The 12,335-nt window shown below is 38.8% G+C and overlaps 1 protein-coding gene across 8 annotated transcripts in view; it reads right to left on the bottom strand.

Annotated features, from left to right (window-relative positions):
- Positions 1-12,335, bottom strand: part of INPP4B (inositol polyphosphate-4-phosphatase type II B) — a 687,800-nt gene that overhangs the window by 619,665 nt on the left and 55,800 nt on the right. The window lies entirely within an intron of this gene.

Raw genomic sequence — 12,335 nt, 5'->3', positions numbered from 1 at the left:
AAATTGCAAAGAAGAGGGGAGAGTTTACATATACCATAAATACCCAATTTCCTGTACTATTAACATTAGTATGGGACGTCTGTCACAATTAGTGACATTATATTGACAAATTATTATTAACTGAAGTTTAGACTGTATTCAGATTTCCTTAGTTTTTAACCAATGTCCAGGACTCCATCTAGACACAACGTTACATGAGGCTCCTTTTTTCTTTAATATAAATATAGCTGATTTACAATGTTGTCTTAGTTTCTGGTGTACAGCACAGTGATTCAGTTATACATATAAATATATATCCCTTTTCATATTCGTTTCCATTACAGGCTATTACAAGCTATTGAATATAGTTCCCTGTGCTGTAAGTAGGCCCTTGTTGTTTACCTATTTTATATATGGTAGATACAAACATTGGGGTCCTCTTGATCATGACAAGTTCTCAGACTTCCTTTGTTTTTGATGACCTTGGCACTTTTAAGGAATACTGGTCAAGTATCTAGTAGAATGTCCTTAAATCAGAATTGTTTGATGATTTTCTCACCATTAGACCAAGATGATGGGTTTAGGGAGAAAGACCGTGTTGGTAAAGTGACATTTTTAACATATGTCAAAAGCCCATACTATGGACGTGTCATCACTGCTGATGCTGACCTTGATCACACAGTGAGGTGGTGTTTCTCAGATTTCTCCACCTGTAGTTGCTCTTCCCTCACCCCTCTTTCCACACTGTACTCTCTGGAGGAACATCACGGTACAGATCCCATATTTAAAGAGTGGGGAGCTAAGCACCATCTCTTTGCAGATGGAATATCAACATACATTATTTGGAATTCATTTGCATAGGACATTTGTCTTTGTCCCCCATCTACTTATTTTTAAGTCATTTATTTATACCTTTAGAGACCCACAGATATTTATTTTATACTTTGCATTACAGTCCAGTATTGCTTTATTCATTTTGTCCCTGGAATTATTCCAGCTTTGGCTACTGGAAACTCCTTCAGTTGGCTCCTGTATTTCTTTGAGGGGTTTTATTTGTTTGATTTTGTTTATTTATTTGTTTATTCAAGTAGTTCCTCACTTTCAGGCACTGTAAGATTCTATGAGCTCATCTTGTATATTTTCTGGCCCACATCTAAAATCAAACATTCCTCCCAGATGCCTGGTTTTATATAATTTATACACTAAAGAATGATATTAGAAACCAAGAACTGAGAGTTAGATATGCTTATTGCTATTGGGGTGAAGTTGCTTGGAGGTTCTTTCAGCTCACAGAGCAAAAAATATGTGTGTATATACTTACCCATGTTATATGCATGTCTAAAAATATTTCCATATGTAACTACTTGCACCTGTATTAAACTAAACAGGAGTTCCCATCGATGGCTCCAACTCTAATCCATTACATGAATCATTCTAGCTTCCTCCGTTACTTATCTGCAAATTTCCACTCCCACACTGAGAAGTCTGTCTCCCACTATCCATTCCCCGTGTACTTAGCTGTTCGAGGATACTTGTAAAGCAATGCCCAAACTGTAACCTGTCCCCAGGTGGGAAGCAATTTTATGTAGTTCTTATTCATGGTTTCTTTTGACTTTACTCTTAAGGATTCAACTCATTTCCAAACTTACTTAATCAGTATCTATTCCCCCTTACCCCATTCAGTGAGGCTGTCTCATACTTTTTGTAATACAGTTACATGTTTTGTTAAAGTCTGCATTCTATTCTGGGAATCCTCCCAAGGTACTAATGTTTTTTTTTTAATTTGCATACATTAAGGTTCACTCATTGTGCTGGAAAGGTCTATGGGTTTTGACAAATGCATAGTGTCATGTATCCACCAGTATAATTGAATACAGAATTGTTTAACCATCCTTAAGTGTCTCCCACACTTCACTTATTCAACCCACGTGCCATCATGGTGTCTCACTGCTGTTTTAACTTCAAGTTCCCTTGTGACAAATGATGTTGGCTTCTTTTCCTATCCTTATTTACCATCTATATGTTTCCTTTAGTGAGGTGTCAGTTTGGATCCTTTCCCCAGTTTAAAAATCAGATTGTTTGAATTTTTTAAAAAATTCTTTATATATTTTAGAGAAGAGACTTTCATCAAATATGAATTTTGAAAATATTTTCTGCCCCTCTGTGACTTGTCTTTTCACTCTCTTAATAAGTGTCATTCGTAGAGCATAAGCTCTTAATTTTAAGAAGTCCAACAGATAAGGTTTTTATTTATGGATCATGCTTCTGGTGCTGTATCTTAAAAGTTACCACCAAACCCAAGGTCACCTAGATATTCTCCTATATTACTTCTAAAAACTCTGTAGTTTCATATTTTACGTTTTGTACTTCTACATTTTCCAATTATCTCTATGATCCATTTTGATTTAATTTTTGTAAGCGATTGTAAGCTCTGTGTTTAGAATTCATTTTCTTGTGGATGAATGTCCAATTGTTTCAGCACCATTTGTTAAAAAATATCCTTTCCCCACTGAATTACCTTTGTTTCTTTATCAAGGATCAATTGACTACATTTGCATTAGTTTATTTCTGGGTGCTATATTCAATTTCATTAATCTATGTGTCTGTTCTTTCACTGATTCCATACTCTGTTGATTATTATTGCTGTACAGTAAGTCTTGAAATCTGTTGGTATAAGTCCAACAACTTTGTTCTTCTGCAGTATTGTATGGCTTTTTCATGTGTCCCAGCTTTCCATATAAAGTTTAAAATAGATTGCTGGGATTTTTGTTGGGAATGCACTGAATGTAAAGATCAAATAAGAGAACTGACATCTTGACAGTATTGAGTCTTCCAATCCAACGACACAGAGTGTCTCTGTATTATGTTTAGATATTCTTTGATTTATTTCATAAGAGTTTTGTGGTTTTCCATTTATACATCCTATACATATTTTGTTAGTTTTACACCTCTAAGTATTTCACTTTTTGGTGCTACTGTAAATGGTATTTTTTTTAATTTTCAAAATCAAATTGTTAATTTCTGGTATGTAAGAAAACAATTGATTATTGTATATTAACATTGAATCTTGCTAACTAGCTATTCTTAGTTACTTCTTTGGGGATTTTTTTCCCCATCAATTCTTTGGGATTTCTACATAGATAATCATGTCATCTGCAAACAATCCCTTCCCAATCTATATACCTTGCATTACGTTTCACTGTCTTACTGCATGAGCTAGTACTTGCAGTATGAGGTTGAATAGGATTGGTAAGAGTGAACATCCTTGCCTTGTTTCAGATCTTAGAAGGAAAGTATCCAGTTTCTCACCATTAAGTACGATGTTGACTGTAGGTTTTTTTTGTAGATGTTCTTTATCAAGTTGAGGAAGTTCCCCTCTATTCATAGTTTGATGAAATTTTTTAATCATAAATGGGTATTGGACTTCTGTCAGTTGCTTTTTCTGCACCAATAGATATCATATAATTTTTCTTCTTTAGCCTCTTGACATGGTGGCTCCTTATCTTCTAAAACTATGGTAACTCTTCTTCTATATAGAGTGCAATGTGAATATTGCCTCCTTTGTTTCCAACATAAATAAAACGTGTTAATTCTCCAATTTGATTGGAAATTTGTGCTTGCCATCGACTAAAGCCCCAAGCTTATTTTTTCTTATGAATTTTTATTAATTTAGATATCTTCCATTCTCTACTTAATGCAGGTGGGTTTTTTAAATCTCTCAATATATGATGTTCCATTTATTAGTATATTTCATTGTAGATTTATGCAACAAATATTTATTGGCTGCCGTCTATGTGCTGTCTATTCCAGGTGCTGAGGACTGAGCATTGAGCCAAACAGGCAAGTCCTTGCTCTCCTGGAGCTTGCATTCTGATGCAATTCTGGTGACAAAACATAAATAAACCAGTAGCTGTATCAACAGATCCTAGTAAGTACTATGGAAAAGTAGAGCAAGGTTTGGGAATAGCCAGGGGCAATGGACGCTGAGATGCTAGTTCACTGAGTGTGGTTAAGAATGGCCTCTCACATTGAATGTGAAATCAATCTATTAAGATTTTCCTTTCAATCCTACCATCCAGTGCTACCATTCATGGCTTTGTGTTACTAAAAACAATCAACAGGGCAAAGCCAAGAACAACCTTGATGGCTATATTAGCTTGCAACTGTGTTGACTCAGCTAAGCAGGAACTACATTTCCCAGAATTCCTTTCCCTCAGGGTTCTGGGCTAAGATTGGCCACAGGAGAAGTTCAGGTGAGACTGGATGGCAAAAGCGACCAGCAGCTATATTTGAGCTTGGAAGCCTGGCATTCAGCTGAGTGCTCTGGGGTCCCCTACAGATGGGTTATGAATCAGCTTGCTGACTTCACTGGAAGCAGCAGCTGCCAGGGCCACACCTCCGTCAGCCTCTCCCACTCCTAGGCCAGGTGCATGTTTGGGCCTCAGTTTCTCCTGCCAGATGCCTGCATCAAAGGAATTGGAAACCTGGAGGCTGAAGTAGGAGCCAGACCATCCTCCTCACACATTCCTGTTTATCCTTGCTCTCCCCAACTTCATCTTTTCTTCCTGACTTCCTGGCCCAGCAAAAGCAGCAGCCTTACATAAACAGTTCAACCAGTTCCCACAGTTGTATGAGGTCAAATCCCTATAATCAATGCTTTATTTCGTATCATTCCTAGGAGTTCTTCTATAATTGAACCCTGATTGATACAGAGACCTACCATTACCTCCTTTTCTCACGCCATTTGCAATTTAATTGGGAGTAGATAATCATTCAGCCAACCACGAATTCATTTTGCTGTGCTATTATCTGTACCAAATTTCTGCATATGGTCTATAATGATATCATCAGGAGATTCACAAATATTTCCCTAAAATCAAAACTATCATACCTATAGCTTTCCCTGGGCCTCCCACTCTTAGAAACACAGTACAAGAAAAACAAATGAAGGTAATTTAGCACGATTCCTGGTAATCACCATTTCTGTTTCTAAGAGCTGACAAGTTACTTGTTTAATAATTCCTTCCAGAATTTTGTAGGAAATTGCTGTCAGACTCACTACCTAGTAATTTACAGAATTCATCTTCTTCTTGCTTTGAAAAAAAATGGCACTTCTCTGGTTCCCTGGGATTCTTCAGAGATTACTGACGGTGTTTCTCTAATCACAGCTATAAATTTTTCTGAACCCCAAGGATGTAATTTGTCTGACCCTGGAGACTGGTATTAATTTAAAGCAATGTGACGTTCTCTTACTATTTCTTGTCAAGATTGTTACCAGCTGTGGGCTAAGGTCTATTACCCACCTGTTCTGGCCAAGAGAAAACAAGCTGGGTGCAGCCCATAGACAAAGCAATGCTGCTCAGTATGCATACTGAGATGGTTCTCAAACGCTAATGTGCATATAAATTACCTTGCTAAAATGCAGGGTTTTCTTTAGCAGGTATGGATGGAGCCTGGGATTCTGCATTTTAAAACAAGCTCCCAGAGCGGGCAACACTGCTGGTCCATGAGTCACTTGTTGAGTAGTGAGAATGTAGTGAGAAGCAAAAGCATGTTTCCTGTGAAGCTAATGAAGCTCCAAGGCCCATCACCTGCGCTGCCTCCCTTGGATACTGGAAGGTGACAATAGCTAGAGAATAGCCTGTATGAGAATTTGAGGGAACCAGGCTGCAATTAGGAAGCATTTCTACATAAGCATGTCTGGCAAAGTACTTAGAGATCTCAGGAAAAAACAGACCTGAATCTCCAAGGTTTGGGTAATTTTTTGTGATTTCTTTTCTCATTCTTAACAGTCAATTTGTATCTAACCTTGGAAATCATTTTGTATTCTCTTACTCAAAGTGGACCACCCCCCAACAAATACATACATTTCAGACTCCAGAACACCTGGATCGAACCCAGCCTGAAGGGTATGAATTTCAGAGCCACACAAAGCTGAGATTAAACCCCAGATCTGCCAGCTACTAGTGAGCTCATGCAGACACAGATTCTGGCCTGGATTTGAAGGTGATCATGAAAAATGACTGGAACTCAGTTCAAGGTTGCTTTTAATCTGACTTATTCCTGAACTAGCAAAGCAATGCAAAAAAAAAAAATATATATATATATATGTGTGTGTATATATATATATGCACGCACAAGGTATAGGTCCAGGTGGGAACTGAATATCCACGCTGCCTTCTTTATATCCCACAGATGTATATCCAAAGTTTTATGGTCTCAGTAACTGCGTGCGGGGAGAGTTCCACTGAGGCAGAGTGTGCTACAGCTGTGGATTTTTATATGTGGTGGACAGACCCTCGGGTGACCACCCAATACTCCTCACCTCTTGTTGTAAAGGTCTTTGTGTAAACCCCTCCCCTCGTGACTTGCTTCTAATCAATGGAATATAGCAAAGATAATAGAATGTCACTCTCACAATTATATTACAGCAGACTGGAGAAAGAGACACTGATTCTCCCACTAGCCTTGAAGAAGTGTGAATACAGGTGAAGTGCCAATGGAGAAAGCCACACGGCAGGAAACTTCTAGGCTTGGCTTCTAGGAAGCTTGGTCAATTCTAGTCTCTAGGACCTCAGTCCTACAACCTCAAGGAACTGAACTCTGCCAACAACCACGTGAGCTTGGAAGAGGACCCTGAGCTCCAGAAAGGAATGCAACCTGGCCAACAACTTGACTGCAGCCTGGTGAGTCTCAGAGCAGGGGGCCTAGCTGAGCCGTGCCCAGACTTCTGACCCACAGAAACTGTGGGTCAATAAATATTGTAGACTTAAGCCCCTAAGTTGTGGTAATTTGTCATATAGCAACAGAAAATTAATATAAGGCACCAGGCCACATGGCACCTTGGAACCACTACTGATATCCAGATGAGGCAGCAATTCTTCTGCTGAGGAAGTTATGTCCCCACACCTAATACCCTGATTCCAGAACACAAAGTTCTTGCTGGCCAAGCCCTGGAGTTACCTCTCCTTCTCTTCGTCTACCTTACAGAGCTTAGGCGTCTTCAGTATACATCTCTAGGGACCACTATGGAAGACCTCGGCACAGCCTACCAGAAAGACTGGCTATGAAATTTGCAAGGCCCAGTGCACAATGAAAACATGGGGCCTCTTGTTACAAAGATCTTTAAGAATTTCAGGATGGTGGCCCCAAGCATTAAACCAAGCATGGGCTCATCTAAGGACAGGGCCATGCAACTAGTCATGAAGCTGGCTCTTACTACCGTTATTAGGCGTACCTTGAGCAAGTTACTCAAACTGAGCCTCAGTGTCCTCATCTGTAGAAATGTAGGCGTTCGGCACCTGGCAGCACATCATACTGCCAGACGTGTGTCCAGGGAAGTTCCTATTTGATTTTTAATCTTCCTTTCTGTCTGCTTATTATTGAACCATCAGCCCCAAACACATACATTCTTCCTTATTCTATTTTTTTTTCCCTCCAAACACAGATAATACAGTAACGTTAGCTGTTTAAAGGCACACTGGTGACAGGGAAAGCCAAAAGGTGATGATTTCTTTTGAGACTTGTTACTTGTTTTCAGATTCTTCTTTCTGCTTTATTAGTTTAAAAAATGGCAAGTTACATAAGGATTTACAGCACAGATTCAGGAATATCTCAAGGTGTCTCAACATAGGTTGCTGTCACCTTATTCCCCTGCTTTTAACAGCCAGTAGTTAGACAGCTTTCTCCCACCCAGCACTCCAGAGCAGTGAGATGCACTCCCTTCAGTACCAGCGACACCACGACAGAGATTCTCGGCTGGGTAAGTGTGGGGGTTGGAAGGAGGAGCTATAAGATAAAGGCAGGTGGGTAGATTGAAAAAGACTCTCTGGTGATGCTGACAAGGCAAGTGAACGACTCACCGCGACTACTTTGTTAGGAATAATTATTTTAGAAAGATTTCCATACAGTTTGCCTTCCAGGGATGTACAAGGTTATGTTTGTTTTCTCTGTCACTTTTTTTCTGAGTCTACAGCTTTTTACAAACTGCTACTCCCAAACCTCTCCATTGTGTAAATTTTTGTGCATGCAACATATGACTTCTAATGTTGGGCGAGAAATGGGTTCATAGTGAAAAATGGCTCAGTAGCTAAATTTAGAGCATTTCTACTTGATCAACACCACGAGTGTAAAAACGAATGTAGCTTCTGGAGAGTAAGCTGAATTACCAACTTATTATCTTGTATGTAAACAGGAAAGGTCACTTTCTCTAAGCTGAAGTAGAGTTAAAATGCCCCTGATTTTTTTGGTGACCCACTGTTACAGACCATTTCAACTCAATCACTAACAGAATCACAGCTAAATGTCCCTGGCATCCTAAGTTAAAATTCAAAATTTTTCTTTCTGAGACAATTTTATAAATGCCAGTTACCAGAATTAAAGTTATTAAAATTATAGCTTAGATTCATTATAATGGGTTGAATGGTGTGTGGGCTCACCTAGGACCCCAAACATTGGTAACAATGTTTTAATTATAGAAGGTCCCAAAGACATTAATGAACAAACTTTTGGAATACAAACTTCACGTAATTTGGGGTCCACATGAATCTGTAAGATTTAAAACTATCAATAGTATAGACCAAAGAAGCTTATTAAAAAAAAAAGATGCATTAGTGATATATGTTTACTGTCCCATCAGAAAAATTTTCTTTCTGTTCCTTCTACAAACCTATGACTCCCAGCTGTTATCATCTTATACCAGTATGGTACACTGAGGTCAATATCAGTGTAGCATCCTTCCCCTCTTTTCCTACATTCCATGTTCATAGAATAAAATATAGTCACTGAAACCATGAGAGGTTGGTCCCTATTCCATAATCTCATGTTCTAAGAGATCAGGAGGCTGTATTTGGCTGTTCAGGTAAAATTGGTTTATAATATTATATAAATTTCAGGTGCACATCATTATAATTTGAAATTTGTTATTTACAAAGTCATCGTCACCATAAGTCAAGTTACCATCCATCACCCTCCTTTTAAAGAATAGACAAGTAGATTATGATAAAATAAAGATGGACAAAGGAGGAAAAAAAGGAAAGAAGGAAACAGAAAGAATGGAAAGAAAGCGAGAAGACTGTTATAAATCATGTGGCGATGTATGCCACAGTGGCAGAGGGCACAAAAGGCAGTGAGTCAGAAGAAGAGGGTGGACTTGGGGAGAGTTGAGCCAGAAACTAAGCCTGTGACAGGTCAGGGAAATGTCCAAGCACGCAGTGCCCTCTAGAGAAATGAGCTCATATTTATTAAATAAATCTCATTATTTTTGTATTCACAGCAAAGAAAGAATAGGGCGACTTCTGGCCCCTCCATGACAGCTTACATAAGTTCAGGGTCATTTAGAGTGAATTACATCTTTTTACATCTTATTCTTTAAAGTGAACATGATTTTCACAGTCAATTCCATCAAGTTAAGCATCTGAATCTTCACATATGATACGATCAAGCAGGGCTTCTTATCGCTGACCTTCAACAAAATTCCAGAGGTACGGCCATGAGAGCTTCACCTATGGCTGACTATCAGAGAAATTGAGAGAAAGGGGTGGGCTTGAATAAGTTTTCAGGAGCAGGATCAACAGGACTTACTCAAAATACAAAATGGTGAGGGAAGCAGGACAGAAAACCAAGTTATGGTTGATCTGATAGATGCTGGGGACACATCCATTTAGCACTGAGGAATTAAGGCATTAATAAACTCTAGGAAAACAACTTCCCATTTAAACCAAAATTCGATTCTGTCTAGACTGAATCTGATCTTAATGTACTTCTCATAAAGGTGTCAGAAGCTGTGTGATTGTTTCTTTTTCCGCTGTGAATCTGAAATTAATGAGAATAGAGAGAGTGTCTGCAAGCTCATTTATCTCAAGACTTCAGGGGTTTTAAAGAAATCAATCTCATAATACTCACTGAATCTGTGAGCTAAAAAGTGCTATAACAACACACAGGATTACCGCTGCGGTTCTTTACATGCACGTGAGATACGCTGAAAATGTGACAAATTTTCAACAGGACGGTGGTGAGGTGGAATGCTGGCGTAAGAGTGGTTGTTAGGAAAGCAGGAGGAGGGGGAGGTTATTCATTTAGAGATCTATGCCATAAGGGTGACTAGGTCTCCCCTCTTCATAGTGAGGGAAGTAACCCAGAAAAAGACAAATACTACATGATAGGACTTAGATACGGAATCTGAAACATAATACGAAGAATGTATACACAAAACAGAAACAGACTGACAGATAGAGAAAAGAAACTTGTGGTTATCAAAGGGGAGATGGAAGGGGAGAGGGACAAACTGGGGCTGTGGGATTAACAGATACAAACTACTATATATATAATAGATCATCAATAAGGATATACTACACAGCACACGGAATTATACCCCTTATCTTATAATAACCTATAATGGAGTATAATCTGCAAAAATACAGAATCACTATGCTGTACACCTGAAACTAACATAATATTGTAAGTCAACTATACTTCCATAAAATATATATAAAGTATATACATGTAAGGTGTGTGCCACTGGCATGACAATATTAGACATACAGGCTCTAACAGTAAAAAGTTAACTTCATGAAAGTGTGCTTACTATGAAAAACCAAGCTTTATCAATAAGGATTTAACTACCGTCCTTTAAAGAATTACTACAGAAAGGCCATGGCTTTACTTGCTAGCCAGTGGTTCAGTTGGATTGACTTACTTCCTTTTTTGTCTTGCTAACCTTTTTCATTATCTTTTTTTAAATTTGTTTTGTTTTGTTTTGGTGGGGGGGAGGTAATTAGGTTTATTTATCTACTCTTTGAGGAGGTACTGGAGATTGAACCCAGGACCTCATGCAAGCTAACCATGCACTCTGCCACTTGAGCTATGCCCTCCCCGCTTTGCTAACCTTTTTTAAAGCAAACTTATTTTAAATTAAGTTGGGTATCTTACATATTAGAAAGATTTATTTTAGAGGGAAGACTAAAGCATTATGCAGAGACGATTTTTATTGACCTAGCTTCCTTTTCCCCTCTTCTCAGTTCTGAGTTCCCAGTTTTATTTTTATGCATCCCCTGTGGAAGATTTTTTTTTAAACACTGCATTTTGCTACACTGGGATTATGATAAACAGAAATTTAGAATCCTTTGTGTACTCTGCAAAACATTAAAATGATAGAAAATAGGCATTCAAAAGAACAGGGAGTGTAATAAAACTTCATGTAGCACAGCACCTGCTTTCTCCCAAGCCTCCCCACACCTTCCTTGCCAATTACTGAAGTGGGTTCGGCACCTTAAGTGCTAGGCCTGGGTGGCAAATAGTCAACGTAGAACAGAGGGAGAGGAACGCCAGAGTGGTCGAGAGCAAGCAAGTAAAGGTGCGTTATTGGACAGTAAAGAATAAGAGATAAATTGCTTTATAAGAAGAGATTTTTAAGACTTTTAAGGTAAGGGAAACCCCTGTGGCTTTTGGTTTCTGCATATAAAGAGCTTAGAAGTCATGATTTCCATGCTTACAGAAAGAAAAAAGCTGAAAAAACTAAAAATCAAGGACTATTCTTAGACCAATGCAAGAACTGAGGTCTAAGGGCCAACCACTGCCCCCAAAATCTACAGAGATGAGCAAGCACAGAGAACCACAGCCAAGAACAGCTTACCCGGAGCAAGCACTGCTGAGCCACAGACTGCTGGGAACACCTACGTGCACGTCACCAAGTGGAAGAAGCCAGCCTGAAAAGGCTACATGCTGTATGATTCCAATTATGTGATATTCTGGAAATGGCAAAATACCAAGATATTTTTTAAAAAATTAGTGGTTGCCAGGAATTCAGAAGGGGACAAGGAGGGATGAATAGGTGAAGCACGTAGGATTTTTAGGGTGATTAAACAATTCTGCATGACACTACGATGTTGGACTTATGACATCATGCATTTTTCAAAATCCATACGGGCACAAAGAGTAAACCTCAATTTATGCCGATTCTATAAGTCAGTCATTTTGGAAATCAGAGGATCCAAAGAAGTAATATAGACTGTGACAAGAGAATATAGATGCATTACAAATGTATGAAGCAAATTCCCTGATTGTGGTAGACGGAGATGTTGACCTAAGGGGCTTTGGAAATGACTGGAGTCTGTAAGTCTGAAGGCAAAAGGAAGTGCATAGAAACACTGTACTCTAGTTGATAAAGTTATTCTTATGGGGGGGGGTAACAAGTTAACAGTTCTGACACAGCTATACATATACACTGGAACTGAACAATTATGCACATGGGGATGGATGGTGGGAGCCAGGGTTCTCACTGTTCAAGTGGGAATTTACAGATAAGCAAGAGGAGAAGGCTAGAATGATGCATACAACAATGGATTAGAGCTGGAGGC

Source organism: Camelus bactrianus, chromosome 2 (assembly GCF_048773025.1).
Source record: "Camelus bactrianus isolate YW-2024 breed Bactrian camel chromosome 2, ASM4877302v1, whole genome shotgun sequence".
Taxonomy (NCBI): Eukaryota; Metazoa; Chordata; class Mammalia; order Artiodactyla; family Camelidae; genus Camelus; species Camelus bactrianus.
The sequence above is the reverse complement of the archived record's forward strand: the minus strand, read 5'-3'. Positions and strand labels throughout refer to the sequence as shown.